Source organism: Tupaia chinensis, unplaced genomic scaffold (assembly GCF_000334495.1).
Source record: "Tupaia chinensis unplaced genomic scaffold, TupChi_1.0 Scaffold000605_1, whole genome shotgun sequence".
Lineage (NCBI taxonomy): Eukaryota > Metazoa > Chordata > Mammalia > Scandentia > Tupaiidae > Tupaia > Tupaia belangeri.
Genome location: NW_006160123.1, coordinates 4,857,792 through 4,868,552, shown reverse-complemented (window position 1 = coordinate 4,868,552; position 10,761 = coordinate 4,857,792). Strand labels below are relative to the sequence as shown.

The 10,761-nt window shown below is 39.1% G+C and overlaps 1 pseudogene; it reads right to left on the bottom strand.

The window, feature by feature from the left end:
- Window positions 1–214: 214 nt before the first annotated feature.
- LOC102476950 (RNA transcription, translation and transport factor protein pseudogene) lies at window positions 215–7,041 on the bottom strand (annotated as a pseudogene).
- Between the last annotated feature and the right edge of the window lie 3,720 nt (window positions 7,042–10,761).

The window sequence follows — 10,761 nt, the reverse complement described above, 5'->3', positions numbered from 1 at the left end:
TATGTGACCTTTCTTTGTTCTTTGTTCTTTTTTTTTTTCCCCCACTTTCCCAAACTTTATTAAAGAAAAAGCAATGGTGGTGGATCTCTAGAACGTAGTCAATTTAAGGGAATTTCACCCTCACAAATGTGACATTTGATTTCCAAACACATGCCAGGAGTGTATGTGTTTCCCAACTCTACTGAGTAGGTGAGAAGCTGAAATCCCAGGGGATTCATCTTCCAACTTCCCCCAGCCTGTGGTCTGTCTTTGGATCAGCAGTAATTGCCTGAGGAGCTATTTTGGCTTCATTAATTTTTGTCTGTAGCTCTCTCAGCTCTTCTACGTGCAATAATCACAGAATTTGAGCAGCTTCATTAAGAACTGTGTCTCTTGTATCAAAACCAAGAATATGTTTATCTAAATCAACAGGCAAGCCCGCTTTTGTTTGATTTGCTTTAACAACTACATCCTGTGTCAGGGGCTCCTGAACCAAAATTCGAATTGCCTTAAGCATTGCCAGGTAATCATCATGACGCTGAAGCTGAAGGTTAGCCAAAGCCATCACGCCAGCCTTGAAGTCAGGATTATTCACATCCAAATTGATCAAAGGCTTGGCATTTTCAGTGGCATTATCAGCATTTTTTGCATTATCAAGTACTAGGTCCTTGTACTTTTCAGCATTATCTGCATACTCATGTCTAACAGCTAAACTGAGAAGCCAGTCAATTAATTGCTTCATGTGGATCCTGAATCTTTAAGGAAAGTTAAAATCTTTGAGATACTTTTCAAAAATCTTGGGCCAGTCACTGCTGTAGATGTTTCTTAAATTCCCCCTGTCTTTAATCTTGTAGTGTCTGATTTTCTGGCTTTCAAGCCAAACAATAAAGTTTCTAAATTCTGTTTCATCTTTGCAGTTGAAGCCGGCAGGGTTGTGGGAGTCAAAAGCCGTAAGTTTGAGTCGGAACACGGTCCCCGCTTCTCGCTCAAGTCCTCCAGGCTTCCACCGGGAGAAGAGAAGCCCCTTTGTTCTTCCTTAAGAAGGACTATTCTTTATTCTTAATTGTGTCTCTTATTTTCATTATTTAAAGATATTTACTAATTTCTTTGTTTATGAAATAATAGTGACAATAAGCCCTTACTTGATATAACAAATAATTAAAAATGCAATATAAGTTCCCCAAACTTTAGACACTAATGAATTACTAAAATCATAGTCTTGGGGCCAACAGGTGGCATGGTGGTTAAGACGCTGGAGTCCCACATGGCCGACCACAGTTTGAGACCTGGCAGCTTGAAACTCAAGCTGGGCGCATATACGTGTGTGCCCAAAATCCTGAGAGGAGAGGGGAAGAGAAGGGATTGCTGCATGGCCATTTCTCCCAGGGAGTGGGAGGAATTTCTTATATTTTCTCTGTCGCTCTCTGTCTCTCTAGCAAGTGCACATGCCCTACAGTAAAAATCTCTTTTTTTTTTTTTGGATTTTTTTTTTTTTTTTTGCTATAGGGGGTGTGTGCTCGCCAGATAGACAGAGAGAGACATAGAGACAGAAAGCAAGAAATCAGCCCCCGGGGGACGTGGGATGGCCACGCCGCAATCCCTTCTCCTCCTTTCTCCTCTTGGGATCTTGGACACGCACGCACACACACCCGACATGAGTTTTAAGCCACCAGGTCCGGGATTTGAACCATGGTAGACTACGTGGGAGTCCAGCGACATAGCCATTACGTTAACTGCTGATCCCTTTTTTTTTTTGAGAGCAAAAATCCCTCTTAAAAAAAGAAATCTTAGTCTTGGAACTACTAGTATAAGTAAATCTCCCATTTTATTGATGAAGGAACAGAGACTAAGTGAAGTGGAGAAATGCTCACAACAATTGATTTAGTTGTATTCTCTTTAACATACCAATCTGTCTCTCAATGCAGAAAAATTATTATTCATAGCATCCTTCCTGCACATGTAACACTTATTAGACTAGGTTTTAGAGCTAAATAAAACCAAATAAGAGGATGGACAGTGGCAGAGTGGTAAACATGACGCTTTGTGATGCTGATCTCTCTAGAAGGTGTTCTAAGTTCATGTCTGGAGAGCTCCCTGAGTACTCCAGGCACACGCAAGTTCATCAACTAGGACTGGCTGAGGTTGGGGTGGATCACAATGTCAAGACTGCTGGAAATACCCGACTTTCTGTCTTTATCTTACTCATGGAATAAATTATTTATTTTTCTTAAAGATTAGGCAGATATAGTCTCCTGGAGCTAATGCTGTAATATAATAGTTAAGAGCATTCATTTGTAAGCCATAGGCCAATGATTAAAATACTTTCTCTGTTTGGTAAATAAATGATTATTATACCATCTTACATAGTACATGTAATAATTTTTTCATGTTTTATTACTCTTATATTACTTTTGGTAAATAAATGAGCATTATACATCTTATATCATATATACAATAATTTCTTCATAGTTTATTACTGTTCTTTTTGTTTTCTAAGACTAGGAGTTTTTTATAATCTTTTTTGTAGAATTATTTAAACTTTATTTACTGTTTATTTTTAATTAGACCCTAAGGGACAGAGAGAGAGAGAGGGAAAATGAAAAATCAAGCCACCAGGTTCAGGACTCGAACCACAGGTGGCCATGTGAGAACCCAGCACCCTTAACCACTATGCCACCTGTTAGCCCCTTATTATTCTTTATAGTGATCATTTTTCTTAGTCCATAATATTGTCATTTTATCTCACACTTGAATCATACATAAAACTAAAATGTTTTGAAAAATCAGGCAGGGGAACCAGCAGTTAGCGTAATGGCTATGTCGCTGGACTCCCACGTAGTCGACTGCAGTTTGCGGCCAGGACCCGGTGGCTTAAAACTCATGCCAGGCGCGTGTGCGTGCATGCCCAAGATCCCGAGAAGAGAATGGAGGAGAAGGGATTGTGCGTGACCATCCCCCCTGGGGGGTGATTTCTCGCTATCTGTCTCTATGTCTCTCTCTGTCTGTCTGGCGAGCGCATGCACCCTATAGTGAAAAACTCTCAAAAAAAAAAAAATCAGGCAGAACAAGTATACATGTTCATCGTAAAATATCTAAGCAACATTTATGTATGTAGAGAAATAAATGAGAACTACTTTCTCCTCTAACAGTCCTCTAATCCTGTTCTGGTCTTTAGAACTAACCACTGTCCATAGTTTTGTGTATATTCATCCAGAACATTTTCTTCAGAGTATATGCATAGATTTGGGGCTACTTTTCTTAATTTTGTAGCTTTTCTTATTTGATTCTATATTTATTTCTCAAATAGTGAGTTTATATTATCCAGTTTAGAATGATTCTATTGTTTTTGAAAATATGACCATCTGTCAGTCTTTAGGAGCCTGCCTTTGAGTTGTACCTAAATACTGGTCCTTCTCAAAAACAATATATATTTAAAAGGTTTTTGTTTTATAAACTGATTGTTTGAAACTTGGGAAGTGTTTTCTTGTAAAACGAGTTACAAATATGCTTTAATTGATGGCTATAGCATCACAAGAAAAAAGGCCAATAATGGGAAAAACATTTAAAATATTTACTGTGTGTGAAAAACTCCGTTAAGAACTTTCCACTCTTTCATTTGTTCATTACAAAATTTTCGTTAGAGTGGCTGTTATTCCAGATTATAAAACTGAAAAACTAATGTTCAAAAGGACTTAGTGACTTGCCCAGTCTCATGAAGGCTGTAAATGTCAGAGCTGAAAATCAAGGCCAGATATGTTTGATTTCTAAGCACATGTACTTTCCAAGCTGTTGGAAGTCTGATTAATTGGAGAAAGGTGCACACAGAAAAACATATTTAGCTTCAGGAGGTGGCAAGGGGTTTACCTTTTGTTCAAGTTAAAATACAGGGAACTATTAGGAGCTAAAGAACTAGACATTGGTTCCACCATACCTCATTCATACCATAATCTGTGACTATGTCATACCAGAGGATTGACACATTGGCTATGGCTACATAGATGTTTTTTGGGTTCCCAATGTCGGTCAGTAAATAGACCTTGCTGGAAATTCTGCTTTTCCCTTAGATTTACTATCCAACCAGCTCCATCCTGATCTGTGCTTCATGAGGCTGATCTCCTTGGCTCCATCAAGTGGCTGGCTTCTTTGGCTTCTGATTGAGTTTGTCCAATGGGAAGCACCAGAAGGAGACAGGAAGATGTGAGGAAAGAAATAGAGGGGCTTTTATTGGTTTGTTGGAAAAGTCATGACACATTTTTGCATAGAAGAACAGAAAAGAATACATCATGGCTTTTCCAACAACCCAATACTTTCCTGGGTTGTTTCTTGCCAGAGCTAATTTGTAGTGGCTGTATTCCTAGATCAAAAGCTGTAGCTCCCACTGAGTGCCCTTTTCCTACATCTTCAGCTCTCCCTAAGTTCTAACAAATATTTTCCACTTTGTACCTTCAAGCCTTAGGGTGATAACAGCATTCTATTCTTAGTAGTCCAGGAACTCTACCATATCTTGTTGGTTGCATGCAACCTAGCCCACACTCCTCTTAATGTCTGTTCATTAAACTTTCTTTAATGATCTCTTTTGAGTATGGCATCTGTTTGCTGCCTGGAACCTGACTCACCTGTAAATGAACCAGATTTTCTTTCAGAAAATAGATCCCTAAAATGGGATCCATAATTCCATTGCTCACATATTTGATGAGAGCACAGATAATCTCCTTGCCAGGGTGAAACAGGTAACATGGTATATGATGGAAAGACAATTACTGAAATTATCAACAGCTGTTGCATGGGATGAAGTGCAGGTAAAGGGCATGATGGGAGATCACGTTACTGAGGCATTGTTTCAACAGGTGGTTTAGAGTAAATAACTTGTGCTGTGGGCTATCGATTTATGAAATCCTAGAGATCATAAATAGAGCAAAAGGCAAATTATCAGCCCTGAATACTTGACTTAAAACATAGGTAGAAAATCAAATACCCTCTTTGGAAGCATTAAAAATCCATTACCTTTTGTCACTGCAGGGCAAATATACCTAGCCCTGAATAGCTTTTAAGGTATAGAGCCAGCCAGTGGCATTGTGGCTAAGGAGCTGGATTTCACATGGCTGCCTGTATGTTTTAAGTTCTGGACCCAGTGGCTTGAGAAACATGTGCACAAGTGGCCAAAATCTCAAAAGGAGGGAGAAATGGAGGAGAAGGTATTTTGGTGTGACCTTTTCTCTAGGGGTGCTTTCTCACTTTCTCTCTCTCGCTCTCTCTCTCTTTCATGCATGCACATGTCTTCTGGTAAATAAAAAAAAATGAATGAAAAAAACTCTCATATCCAAAGCTGGAGAACAAATATAATTAGAGATCATCTGAGGCTAAACACACATACTATATTAATTCATATTTTCCCTATTGCATATATTTCTAGGAATTTACAACTTGGTAAAATAGAAAGTGGATGTGCTGAGGATTCAAACATACCTGGGGTAGACTGTCTATTCTGACACTTGCTACCTATATTGCATTGTGCAAACTAATTAATCATCCTGAGACACAAGTTGCTGCATTAATAAATGTACAATAATACTTGATCTCATATACTAGGGCATAAGTGGAGAAAGCGTGTGTTGATGCTTGGGCAGATGAAAAAGACTGAAAACTGTGAACTTCCAAATTCACCAGACCCTTTATTGCTTAAAGAAGAAGTCTGGTTCTTTGAGTCAATCAGCCTTCCTCTGGCTATCTTTTGTAAGCCCCAAGAGGAGAATCATAATACAGACTTCTAAGATTTTAGAGTATAACCATGACCCTTCTGCAGGTAGGTAGCTAGTCTCTTATAAACAGCTTCTGTTTTTTCTACTGAGCCATAGTACAAATTAAATGCCTGATCATTGTGTGTGTATGTGTGTGTTTGTGTGATTACAGTAACAATTTATCACAACCTTGGTGGCTTAGAACAACAGAAATGTGTTCTGTCACCACTCCAAAGGCTAGAAATTGTAAGGTGTCAATGGGGCCTTGCTTCTTCTGAAGGCTCCAGGGAAGAATCCTTCTTTGCCTCTTCTAGTTTCTGTCATCCTAGGAATTCCTTGACTGGGACCACACAGCTCCAATCTCTGCCTCCATCTTCGCATGGCCTTTACCTCTATGTCTCTTGTATGTTTTCCTTCTTCTATTACTTGTAAGAACACTTATTGTTGGATTTAGGTCATACCCAGTAATTCAGGATGATTTTAAAGTCATTAACCTAATTCTGTCTGCAAAAATGTTTTTTCCAAATGAGACACATTCACAGGTTCTGGAGGACACATATTTTTAGGGGGTGATCATTCAATTAATTACACTAACTACAGAAAATCAAGTGACCATGTGACTTGTGCTGCCCATAAGGAACTGGGTGTTATCTGAAACTGTGGCTTTTGCTTTGCCCACATGCCCAGCCCCAGGACATAATAATGGGTACACTGTTTACTCTGTTAGCATTATAGTGAGCAAAGCCACTTTGCCACAGTATGCTAGTGGTTACAAAGACAGTAGTCCATTGCTAGGTCATAAGCTTGCTTCATTCACTCACTTCATGAATATTCAATGAGCCAGTTTTCTAAAATCTGAAAATACAGAACAGAGCAAAACACACTCTCCACCACAGAGTTTGCAATCTCTTCTCTACGGTATCGTGCGCCTGTGATAGAAGCACAATAAATCATGATTAAATAAAGACGAGGATTGGAAAAATTATAAAAATGGAGGTAAAGTACAGTGTTTCCTCATAGTTAGCTCAATGCAGTTTAATCTGGCCTCAGCAACACTGGCCGATCCCTTGTCCAGACCATCTAGTACTGAGAAACTTGTGATTATTTAGTCAGGATTTATTATGTTAATCTCAGTTCTAGGCTAAATATCAGAAATGATCAAGCTACCAGTCTAATTACTGCTACTCCAGAATCTTACCCTGAGACCTCTTCTGGAAAAACCCCACTTCTCTTGCTCCACTGCTCTGCATACTTGAAGTGGGGAAGCTCTCTTGAGATGACTGGGCTCCTTAGTCTTCCACATCTCAGTCACTTCCCAACTCATCTCACCTCTGTTCTATAGGACTCCCTTTGGCTGTCAGGTAGTATAGCAGGTAAATAAGTGCTATGTATATGGAGCTGGATTCCACATGACTGACCTTGATTTGAATCCTGGTCCTAGCAGCTTGAAAAAATATGCCCGACATGTGGGCATGCACGCTTCAAATCTGACAGGATGGAGAAATCGAGGAAAAGGATTGTGGTGTAACAATGCCAATTTGGGTGGTGCTTTCTCTCGGCTTCCCTGTCTCTCTCTTTCTCTCTGGTGAGTACATGTACCCTGTGGCAATTATAAAAATACTTAGAACCCCCTTTCCCTGAGGCATCCCTCTGGATTCACTTACCATTTCCTCTGGCTCATGTCTTTTGCTTTTCTCAACTCGGCTCCTTTCCTCTGCTTCCTAGATTATTGGCCTGATGTCTGTTAATAAACCCGGACTCATCATGTTGCTACCAAGAGCCTACTGAGAATCCTGTTGATGGATAGATACATGGTGGGTCAACACACCCATTTTGTAAAATGGAAATCGAAAGAAACCTAAAACAACAGAGTAGAGGATGGAAAGCATAGTCATTTATTACAGATATAGCTCATTCCTGGTAGGTCTGAGCTGTGGCATTTCCTCTTATAATTTTTTTTTTCTTTCCAGCTCAAGGTCAAATTAAAAACTGTGCATGCTGACACTCAGTTGTGCCTTCTCATTGTTGGATGGTTGGTTTCTGGTCAGCTTATTCAGCTCTTTGTAGTTTTGTGTTAAAACTCATTATGATATGGGGTAGAAAGACCCACAGGGAAAAAAATCTTGCTCACAGTAGAGCTGAAATCAAAGGAGTGTTTCAGGCTGTGAAAAAAGGCTTCCCGTTTGCTGGCCCCAGGCTGGGTACTCACGCCTTAGAAAAGGTAATCTGGAAAAAGTGAGGTGTGGGGAGGATGGGGATTTTCACATTGCAGCAGAGGATATCTATAGCTTCTCTTCAGGACTAATTGTACGTGGGTGGTGCACGATTCTAAGTGCTCATAAATTGTCTACCCTGATATTGAATTCAGTCCGCTCCATAAGTGTCAGCAGGAGCTGAATTGAAGCCAGTAGAATAGGCCAAAATATACGAGAACCACAGCCAAACTGATGACAGAGGGTATGAAAAGTCAGCCAGACAGACCTGTGGACCCAGTTATTGGAGTAATGGGTTTCTTGTCCTGAACCTCTATACAGATGCTATTTTTCCCTCTTTGGAATGGAATATGAAATGAGAGAGTACTGATGGAGAAAGTGACCTATTCTAATTGAAAAAGTATCATTTGGAAACAAAAAACATTTAGAAATTTTAGGTAAAACCTACCATGTGCCATTCCATTGGATGTTCAAACTATTGTAAAATTTGTATGTGGTCCCTATTTTTTCTGTTTTTTTTTTTTAAAGTAAGAATGCAAACTTTCTTAGAAACAATCTTATTCATTTTTAGTACTCTTAATAAGATATTTCTAAGCTCTGTGAAATAACAAGGAAAACCCAGCATGTTGAACCCCTAAAAGGGAAGTAGTAGGATACCATGCAAATATATCTTTTTCTCACTCTTCCCCTTCTCACACCATCTTCCTACCCTGTTTCCAGTATCCCTAACCATTTCTCTGTTTTTATATACACTAATCTTTCAGTTTCTGCCCTAGAGTGTGGACAGTAGATATGTATTAAGTGGAGACATACAATATCTCTCTTTCATAGCCTGGCTTGCTTCACTCAACAGTAAATCTTCCATATTCATTCTCTTTCTATCAAATGCCAGGTCTTACTTTTTATGGCTGAGGAGTATTTCATAGAGTATATGTGCCACACTTTTTCTTTTTTCTTTTTTTTTAAGAATTAATTAATTAATTAATTTTAACTTGACCAGAGAGAAAGAGAGAGAGAGAGAGAGGGAAAGTGAGGGAAAAAAGTCTGGGACTCGAACTGTGGTCAGCCATGTGGAAGTCCAGCACCCTTAACCACCATGGTAACTGCCAGGCCCATGTGCCACACTTTTCAAATCCATTCATCTATTTGTGGACATTTGGGTTGGTTCTAGGTCTTAGCAATTGTGAATAATAACACAATAAACATAGGTGTGCAAGAACTTGCCTAATGTGTTTTCCTATCCTTTGGGTAGACACCCAAGAGTGAAATTGTTGGATCATATAGTAGTTCTATTTGTAGATCTTTGAGGAACTTCCATATTGTTCTCCAAAGTGGCTGAACTAATTTACATTCCCACCAACAATGTAGGAGAGTTTGCTTTTCACCACAACCTTGTCAGCACTTACCATTTTTTTTTTAAACCTTAGCCATTCTGACTGAAGTTAGATGGTATCTCATTGTGTTTTTTTTTGTTGTTGTTGTTAGGTTTTTACTATAGGGTGCATGCGTTCTCCAGAAAGACAGAGAGAAACAGAGAGACAGACAGTGAGAAATCGCCCCCTCAGGGAAGATGGCTACGCTTCAATCCCTTCTTCTCCATTCTCCTCTCGGGATCTTGGGCACGCGTGCACACGTGCCGGCATGAGTTTAAGCCACCGAGTCGGGAACTTGAACCGTGGTTAACTACATAGGAGTCCAGCGATATAGCTATTATGCCAATTGCTGGTTCCCTCATTGTTGTTTTGATTTGCATCTCCCTTACAATGAGGTTTTTTGGTAAATAGTGTTGGAAAAGTGAATATCCACCTGCAAAAAGATTAATCTGGATCCCTGCGTCTTATCATTAACAAAAATCAATTCAGTGTGGATCAAAGATCTAAACCTAAGACCTCGAACAATAAAAACCACTGGTGGAAAACACTGATATTTCTTTTTTTTTTTCATTTTCATTTTTGGCTGTTCAGACGTCTTCCTTAAAAAGTTGTTTGTGTGGCTCATTTTACCATGTTTTAATTGAGCTATTTCTTTTTTCAGGTAAGCTTCTTGAGTTCCCTGTGTATTCTGGTTATCAGTCTTAAATCTGAGGCACAGTTTACAAAAATAGTCTCCCTTTCTGAGGGTTGTTGATTCACAGTAATTACTTTGTCTTTTGCTGTGTAGAAGCTTCTTAATCTGATATAATCCAACTTGTCTACTTTTGGGATTATTGCCTGTGCTTTGGAGGGTCTTATTTAAGAACTCTTTGCCTACCTCAATGTCCCCCAGAGTTTCCCCAGTATGTTCTACCAGTAGTTTTATAATTTGAGGTCTTAGGTTTGGATCTTTTATCTACTTTGAGTTGACTTTTGTTAATGGTGAGAGATAGGGATACAGATTCATCTTTCTGCAGATAGATATCCAGTTTTTCCAGCATCATTTGCTAAAGAGATTTTCCTTTCCCACCTGATTGGTGCCCTTTGTCAAAGATCAGTTAGCTGTATGTTTTGGGGTTTATTTCTGGGGTCTCTATTCTATTTCATTGGTTCACATGCCTGTTTTTGTGCCAATACCATGTTGTTTTGATTATCATAGTTTTGTAATATATTTTAGGGTCAGGGAGTCAGATGCCTCCTACTCCACTCTTCTTGCACAGAATTCCTTTGGCAATATGGGATTTTTTTTATTATTCCAGACAAATTCTGAGACTGTCTTTTCTATATCTGTGAAGACTGTTTTTGGTAATTTGACTGGGATTGTGTTAAATACGTAGATTAATTTGGAAAGAATTGCCATTTTGATTATATTAATTATTCCAATCCAGGAACATGGGATGTCCTTTCACTTTTTTATGT